This window comes from Lactuca saligna, chromosome 6 (genome assembly GCF_052625555.1).
Source record: "Lactuca saligna cultivar CGN05327 chromosome 6, ASM5262555v1, whole genome shotgun sequence".
In the NCBI taxonomy this organism is placed as follows: domain Eukaryota; kingdom Viridiplantae; phylum Streptophyta; class Magnoliopsida; order Asterales; family Asteraceae; genus Lactuca; species Lactuca saligna.
Window position 1 is genome coordinate 170,185,963 of NC_136422.1, and position 9,563 is coordinate 170,195,525.

The window sequence follows — 9,563 nt, forward strand, 5'->3', positions numbered from 1 at the left end:
AGAATTTAAGCAAATAAGAAGTTACAATAACTAAACAAAAAGATGAGGATATTTTAGCTTCATCTGATCCTCTCGTTCCCAAGTGAATTCAGGTCCTCGTTTGGCGTTCCAGCAAACCTTCACTATCAGGATACGGCTTTGTTTCATTTGCTTGACCTCTCGGTCCATGATTTCTACTGGTTCCTCTATGAAGTTGACGCCCTCGTTGATCTCGATCTCGTTGAGTGGAATAACAAGAGTCTCGTCGGACAGACACTTTTTCAAGTTCGAGACGTGGAAGGTAGGATGTACGTTACTGAGTTCCCATGGTAAGTTAAGTTTGTAAGCTACAGGGCCGATTCTTGCGAGAATCTCAAAAGGCCTAAGATACCTTGGATTTAGCTTTCCACGCTTTCCGAAGCGTATCAAGCCCTTCTAGGGTGAGACCTTCAATAGAACGCGGTCGTCCACCTGCATTCAAACGGTTTCCTACATTTATCAGCATAGATTTTATGTCGGTCTCTGGAGGCTTTCAATCGTTCACGGATCTGAACGATCTTCTCCGTCGTTTCCCGTATGATTTCTGGACCTATGAGAGTGCTTTTAGGAACTTGTCCCTTAGCTAACTGGGTATCACCCACCTCAGCCTAGCACAGAGGGGATCTGCACTTTCGGCCATAGAGGGCTTCGAATGGAGCGGCCTTTATGCTCGTGTGATAACTGTTGTTATAGGAAAATTCGACAAGGGGTAAATGAGTATCCCATGCTTTCCCGAAGTCGATCACACAAGCTCGCAACATATCTTCCAAGGTCTGGATAGTTCTCTCACTTTGCCCGTCGGTCTGCGGATGGTAGGCGGTACTCATGTCCAACCTAGTTCCTAAGGAACTTTGTAATGACTGCCAGAACCTCGAAGTGAATCTACTATCTCTGTCTGAGATAATGGATAAAGGAACACCTTGCAATCTTACAATCTCCTTAATGTAAGTCCTTGTAAGCTTCTCCATCTTGTCTGTTTCTTTGATCAGCAGGAAGTGTGCAGACTTGGTCAGTCTATCGACGATGACCCATATGGAATCAAGTCCACTCGTCGTCTTGGGAAACTTGGTTATGAAATCCATAGTTATCCGCTCCCACTTCCATTCTGGTATCTCCGGCTGTTGTAAAAGACCGGAGGGTTTCTGGTATTCGACCTTGACCTTGGCGCAAGTAAGACATTTACTCACGAAGGTAGCAATCTCTGCTTTCATGTTAGGCCACCAGTATAACTTTTTGAGGTCCAGATACATCTTATCTGATCCTGGTTGTATGGAATAACAAGTGTTGTGCGTCTCGTTCATGACCAAGTTTCTGAAACCACCTAGGCTCGGGGTCCAGATCCGGTCCATGAAATAGTAAGCTCCGTCACCCATAACCTCCAAGTTCTTATCCATCCCTCTTAGGGATTCACCCGCCACATTTCAGGCTTCAAAGCATCAAGCTGAGCTGCCTTAATTTGGGTGGACAAGTGTGAATGGATAGTCGTAGTCAATGATTTGACCCTATGACCAGAATATTCCTTCCGACTCAGGGCGTCAGCTACTACGTTGGCTTTACCCGGATGATAACGAATTTCGCATTCATAATCACTAAGTAGCTTGACCCACCGTTGTTGTCTCATGTTGAGCTCCTTCTGGTCGAAGATGTGTTGTAAACTCTTGTGGTCAGTAAAGATAGTGCTCTTCGTTCCGTACAAGTAATGTCTCCAGATCTTCAGAGCAAACACAACTGCTCCTAGTTCAAGATCGTGGGTTGTGTAGTTGACTTCATGTGTCTTTAGTTGTCTCGAGGCATAGGCGATGACCTTACTCCGCTGCATCAGAACACATCCGAGCCCTTGATTCGATGCATTGTAGTAGACTACGAAGTCTTTTATTGCTTCGGGAAGGGATAGTATTGGTGCGGTGCACAAGGCTCGTTTGAGCGTTTGGAACGCTCTTTCCTGCTTCTCTTCCCAGTCAAAAGCCACGCCCTTCTGTGTCAGTGTTGTAAGAGGTTTCGCTATGCGGGAGAAGTTCTGAATGAACCTGCGATAGTAGCCAGCGAGGCCTAGAAATTGACGAATTTGCGTAGGTGTATTCGGTGCTGACCAGTTCTCAATGGCCTTGATTTTAGAAGGGTCCACGTGTATTCCATCTTCGCTAACCACATGCCCTAAGAATTCGACTCGTCGAATCCAAAATTCGCATTTCGAGAACTTCGCGTAGAGCTTCTCCAACCGTAAAGATTCGAGCACTTGTCGCAAATGTTGACTATGCTCCTCCTTACTACGAGAGTAGACAAGTATGTCATCAATGAAAACGATGACGAACTGATCCAAGTAAGGACGAAACACCCGATTCATTAAGTCCATGAATACCGCGGACGCGTTTGTTAATCCAAATGGCATCACTACAAATTCGTAGTGCCCATAACGAGTTCGAAAGGCTGTATTCGGAACATCCTCCCCTAGTACTCGTAATTGGTGATATCCGGATCTTAAGTCAATTTTTGAAAAGAAGCTCGCCCCTTGCTGTTGGTCAAACAAATCGTCAATCTGAGGTAATGGATAACGATTTTTGACTGTCAGTTTGTTGAGCTCCCTGTAGTCGATGCACATGCGAAACGATCCATCTTTCTTCTCGACGAACAAGACTGGAGCTCCCCAGGGTGAGAAGCTTGGTCTTATAAAGCCCTTGCTGAGCAGTTTGTTAAGTTGGACCGGATAGTTCTTGCATCTCTGCAGGTGCTAGACGATAGGGCGATTTGGCTACCGGGGTAGCCCCTGGAACTAAGTCAATTCAGAACTCGACTTGACGTTGTGGAGGTAATCCTGGGAGTTCTTCTGGAAAGATGTTTGGAAAGTCGCGTACTACTGGAATGTTTTGAATGTCTTTCGTTTCTTGGCTCACATCGACCACGTGATCAAGGAATGTTGTACATTCCTTTCGTAAGAATTTCCGAGCTTGGATACTCGAGATGATACGAAGGTTCGTGCTGGGTTTGTCGCCGTAAACTACTAAGAATTTCTGGTAGTCTATTTCACTAGCTATTATCCTCAATCCATCAGGAAACTCAACATCAAGCATGCAAAAATACACATTCACACATCTCTTATTGGTGAACCTTTCAATGAACATCACAAATTCGTTCTTTTCTCTTCCAGTAGAATTAACATCCTCAAACCTCTACTCCACTCTATTTGAGTAACTAATCACTGGGTACCTTGTAAAAATACCAGAAAAAAGTAGATCGATCTTCATGTAAATGCCCATAGCAAGAATCCAAGGAGAGTTCTTTGCGAGGAACATTAGAAAAAAAAGTAGATGAAAGGGAAAGACAAAAGCGACTGCATAAGAATATGTATTTTAGCTTGTAGTGGAAGGGTTACGTATCTATTAATGATAGATTAGGTGGCATCTGATTTGGCATATGACTTGGCTTTTTTTAATGACTTGTACACTCTAACTGACAGATTAGGAAGGGGCTCACCGGGTGATCCCTTCACTTTGATCAAAATGGCCTTAAAATTAGGTCAAATGTGATTTTGTACCCTTAGAAAGCCAAAAAAACAATAGGGACATTTTAAACCAAAATGTGTAAGATAGTTGGGCTATAGTGACATTTTCCTTTTATTCTTTTAGGTTGGCTGTTTCAAAAAAATATATACAAAGGAATATCAGGATTGAATTGGTTGTACACCTAGGACCATACCTTCGGTGCAAAATGCAATTGAGAAGTGGGTGGTGGTCAGATCTGTCACTTAAGTAATTACGCATCAGTCAATTTAGATGATGTAATCACCACCCATCTGTTTTGAAGCGTACGAAAAGTTGGAATTCTTATAAGACTTGCTCTTTAAACAAACCAATTTATTCGATCAATATCCAATTATTCCACGTAAATTCATTTCCATATGATGTGCATATTTCATCTACGATGGACTTTGTCAATTAGTTGGCCATAAAAACCTCGAATTAGTCCTTGGTACAGGGCTAAGAATTGGATTGAGATAGGAATGTAAAACCAATAACAATAGTTAAACACTCTGATAGCTTATTGGAATCACTACCATCACATGGAGGCTTACTCCAATCCCATGTCAATATCCATCGCAAATTGTCATTCATGCATCTATTGTTACTTTTCCAATATGTAGATATTTGGAAGCCAAATAGAAAGAAAGTGATAAGATATGCATATCACGCCAAACTAACTTTTATATCAAAAAGTTTAGGAGATTAATCAATATCTTGTCAAATTCAGTACCAACTAATATTGACAATGCTCCTTCAAACTCACACACACATCAACAACTATTTTGCTATAATAAACCCAAACCAATAAATGATTTGCACTAATGGTTTGAACCCAATGAGAACAACACTCTGTTTTAAACTAGTGATAGCATTTTGACAACAAGGCAAGATTTAAGCATGTAAGCTACCAATGCCAAACTCATCCTTAGATTTTGAACCGAGAATATTATTCCAAGACACCCAACATATTTTTGAATTATTCAAAGTGCATCCTAACTGAAAAATCATGTTTTACTTTTTCCAATGACTCAGTTATGTACCATAGTAAGGGACTTGAAAAAAAATTGTAAATTGGTAAACTAGAAAGGACCAACTTGATGAGGGTATGTAACACAGTGTTCCTAGGTACCTATCAATTATGGATTAAATTATGAAAGTTTGCATTTTATGTCCCTACGTGGGGCGTACCATGTGTACGCTCAATGTAATTCATTAAAGGTGGAGGGGTTCTTTTGAGTACGCATGGCGTACAGACGCATATCCCAAATCCTATTTTTTAGGGTTTGTACCCTATTTAAAGGACCCTAAGTCCTTAAGGCCACCCTCATCACCAGCCTCCACTGTCCTAAAGCACCATTTAGAAATCCTAGCCACCTTGTGAGATTTTTGAGCTTATACAGTGATATTTTGTATGTTTTGTGAAGAAGGTGATCATTAGAGGAACTATTGGGAGCCCATTACTTGTAGATCCATTTTTTTGTTCATCTAGCTTCTTCAGAAGATAAAAAGCTCCCACCTTGATGGTTCATTTACAAGATCTTGTTGCTTGGTGAATCCTCATGTATTTTTGGTGCCATGGATTTTGTTCTTGTGAGTATGAGCTACTCCAAAACCTTTGTGCATCTTTTTAGCCATTTATAAGGTTAATAAGTCATAAAAATCAAATCTTGAGGGTTATATTCTACCCATGCATGAATTGTTATTCATTATGTGAGGTTATGAACCTAGGGTTTGGTTTTGAGCTCCATTAAGAAAAGAATAAGCTTAGAGTTGTCGAGCTTATCGGTTAAAAGCTTCCCAAGATTGACATTTTTTAGTTGGATTTTTTGTCTTTAGGCATTAAGAGCTTAAACGTTGGTTTTCGGCCAAAAAGGATTACGTAGGGTGTAACCTCTGGGTACACACGACATAACGGGTTAAACCTTGTATCCCTTTTTGTGAATACCTAGTATGTTGGATGTAAGTATGGAGTAGGCATGGTGTACTCCCAGAAGTCCATCTGGGCCATTTTATGGCCTTGGTCCATGTTTAGTTGGGTCTAGTATGGGAAAGGTAAAATGGTCTTTTATGATTTTTAAGAGAGAATATAATGTTGGACCTTTAATTATGAGTTATTACCCTAAATAATAATTTCGGTTAGTTTCGATATGTTTAGTGTGAGGAGTCGTTGTAGCAGCAACTCGAGTGTGTAATTTGTTTATCATCGGATTGTGGTGGGTCTCTTCACTGTACTTGTGGGTCGAAGGCACCAATGTCGACCCACTAGATTATGTTTGTTGGATTCTAGTTGTCTTTGTGATACTTGTATGTTTTGTAGGTTGGGCAGGGCCCGTTATGAGAGTAAGGGAAAGTCTCGTTATCCTCATTAGGTGTGGCTCATTATGCAAGTTAGGGCTAGGTCCATTATGCGAGTTACGGCGAGGCCCGTTATACTTATTGGACGGGGACCGTTACTCATTGGGCGGGGTCCATTGCTTGTATGGTATGTGGTATTTTGGGGAAGTCACTAAACTTTGTCCTTACGGTTTATATTTAAATGTTTTTAAGGTACTTCTAGTTCGAAAGGGAAGGACCCGACATGATTGTATCGCATCCACCCATGCTCCACATTCTATGATTTTGGGATTGTACTCCAATAACTATTTTTCCACATTGTCATATTTGATGGTTTAAAGTGAACTATTGATGGTTTTCGTTGACTTAAAAATAAAAAATTTACAGAGTAATTTTGGGATGTTACAAGTTGGTATCAGAGCCTTGGTTTGAAGGATTCAAGCACACTCTCAGGTGTGTCTGAAATCAAACTGAGGAATTGATAAAAAAACAAAAAGATTTTTCTAAAAGGGTTTTATAAAAATGGGAGATGATGTCTGTAATTGTCAGAGATCAAGTAAGTATTCCAAAAATACCCATACATGTTTATTTGATGCAGTATGTGAATATGTGAATAGCATGCTAGATTAAGGCTAAGGATCTACTCAAAATTTTATGTTAGGAGATATACCTTTGTATGCCTACTTTACGAGTCTCTAGAACTGCATGCTAGTATGGATTACAGATGATATGATAGGATCGCCTGTTAGCCAGTGTCCTGTTTAGAACTCGATGCTCGAATGTTGCTTGCTTTGTGTTTTTAGGAATCACTGTTAATACTAGTTAACTATCAAGCAAATATGCTAGGTTACATGTTACCTAAATTATATAATTTTAGAAGGTTCGGTTTAACTCTATTGCGCAACTCATGTTTGAGACCCACAGTTGTAGTGTGAGACCTTACAATCAAAGAATAATCTAATGTCTGTTGCATGTAATTATATTCCTAAGGTAGTTAGCGGGTGTTAATGGGAGTTTCTTCTATAGCCGGTGACAGAGCATGGCGGGAAGGAAATCCTAGGAGAAGATAGGAAGCGTGATAACTTAGCATGTGTTTCATTTAGTAGGAATGGAGAATGTTGGGTAGTAATAGAGTCACTTAGGGGAATCAGGACGACTCTTGAGGGAGGTACAAATATGTGTGGAAGGTAGTATTGGTCCCGTACTACTGGAAGCACAAGTTCTTTTTGGAGTCAAGGAGAGTCACAAGGATATGAATGGATTCATAGGGTGTGGGATTCTTCGAGTGTTTCTAATGATTTTCCATGTTTATTTTCAGTATGATGTTCACTCGAGGTGGTTCATGTCCTAGTAAGGGATCATATTCGGGTTCTGGAGCCGGAGTCTTGGATGATCAGATGCAAGACTTTATTTCTTCGGAGATCGCCTGCATCATTTTGGAGCACACTCATGCGATCTTTGGGATGATCAAGGAGTACATTATGGAGATTTTAGATGAGCATCTGGGTGCATTCCCTATTGAGATGGTGCTTATGGTGGGTGCACACTCTGACTTTTCGAGAGTTTCGTGCATATGGGGCTCCTGAGTTCTTCTAAAAGAAGGACCCCATTTTTTTTGCAGGAAATGGTTGACGGATATCACGAACGCTTTCCATACTAGCTCATTTCCTAATGAGGTGAAGGTCAAACTTGCATCCTATCTTTTGAAAGACAGGGTTTGTGATTGGTAGGGGGCGGTAGGTCCTGCCTAGGGAGGTGTGGCTATTGAGGTGATGATTGGGGATGATTTTGTGATGAGATTCAAGGCCCTATCTCAGCCACCCTGGCTGGTCCCACAAGGCTAGTAACCTCGCGCCACCAATCCCGAGCCCTATCTCTCAGCATGCAACAAGCAAAACCAAACTTTGCCGCATCCGGGCAAGAACTCATACAATGGGTGTTTTCAATATCTGCCACCCAGCATCGGTTGAGAATGGGGTCCCTGACATCGAAAAACTCTGGTCCCTGTCATATCTAACAGTGATACGGGTACAGGTCATGTGCTTCCAGTGGTACGGCCCCAATACTACCTTCCACACCTACATATACCTTTCCCCACTTCTCTACCTGATAACACCAATTCATCCCACAACCAAACAATATCCCACAACTACCGCGTATATCAATCTCAGGCTGTCCTAAGATTTACTTTACTCTTATCAATCAAACCAATCATAACACGTTGCCTTTATGCATGCAAATTGTACACTGAAAAGGATCAAATTGACTTTTGAATAAAATATTCTACCCTAGGACCACAACCAAACAAGGAATAGGAAATAAGGCCAAATAAATCATTCTGAGGCTTTAAGCTCCTAACCGTATACAATTTTAAAAGCATACACATAGCAAGTTCCATATAATCAACAAGGATTAAATATCAGTATACTATGGCTAACATATCGGGGAACTACTTACTTTGCTCAGCTGATCACGCGCGTTGCACTCTCATCTTTTCGTTTCCTTTTGAAAAACCCTTTTATGTTACTTTTGAAAACAATTTTACCATTTCCTTAGTTTGAGTCCTGACACAATCAAGAGTGTGCCCGAATCCCTTAAACCAAGGCTCTGATACCATTTCGAACATCCCCCTCTGGCACGTATCGCAATTGTAACGACCGAAAAATACAACCAATTTAAATTTTTCAAAAACAACTCGATTTCATTAAATTGTTTACAAAAAGGCTTTCAATACAATTAATTTAGAGTATTCCCAGAATCACATTGCTACAAATCATGAGGAGTGGTACGATCACGCCTTCGCCTTGCCACAGTCTCCTGAAGAACCTGAAAAACATTAAACCACAACTGTAAGCCCGAAAGCTTAGTGAGATACCCCCAAAACACCAACCACATATACGCCCTTCCAGGCTACGACCTTCCGGTCCAAACATATTGCCTTCTGACCCATAACATATAAAACATACATAACATAACAGAACATAGAATAGCCATGCATATCGGGTCTACTGTGTGACTGGTCCGCCGTATCGGCCTTCAGTCCACCGGATCCATCCTTCGAGTCTAGTCATGTCCTTCAAGTCTACAGTGTGGTTGGTCCGCCCGCACTGGGCCTTCAACTCACCTGGTCCACTCTCTGAGTCTACAGTATGACTGGTCCGCCCGCATCGGGCCTTCAGTTGGCCTGGTCCACTCTCCGAGCCTCGGCATGTCTGGTCCGCCAGCATGGGGCCTACAGCATATCCGGACCGCTCGCTGGGCTTCGGAACAACCGGTCCGCCCTGAGTATCTTGGCCTACAGCACAAAGCAGGACCGCCTCAACCCATCTCCAATCCAAGCAACCATGTACACATAAACATATAATCATATAACAGTTCACATTCAAACAAGCCGATCTAGCAGATCACATAACATAACATACTCTAAGCAGGATACCGACCTAACAGGTCATTAGCATAGCATCTCCCTATCTCTCAGGATACCGATATCGATCAGGTCTCTAACATATACCGTCCTAACTCTCAGGATGCAAGCATATCACAACAACAAAATAATAACAACTACCCGGATCTCAATCCAATAACGACGGGCCTTGGTGCCTTAGACCCTGTTGATATAGTGAGGATAACTCACCTCGAAACTTCCGGCTAAAAGGATAAGATCCCGCTGCTCCAACCCTGACACGAACTCCT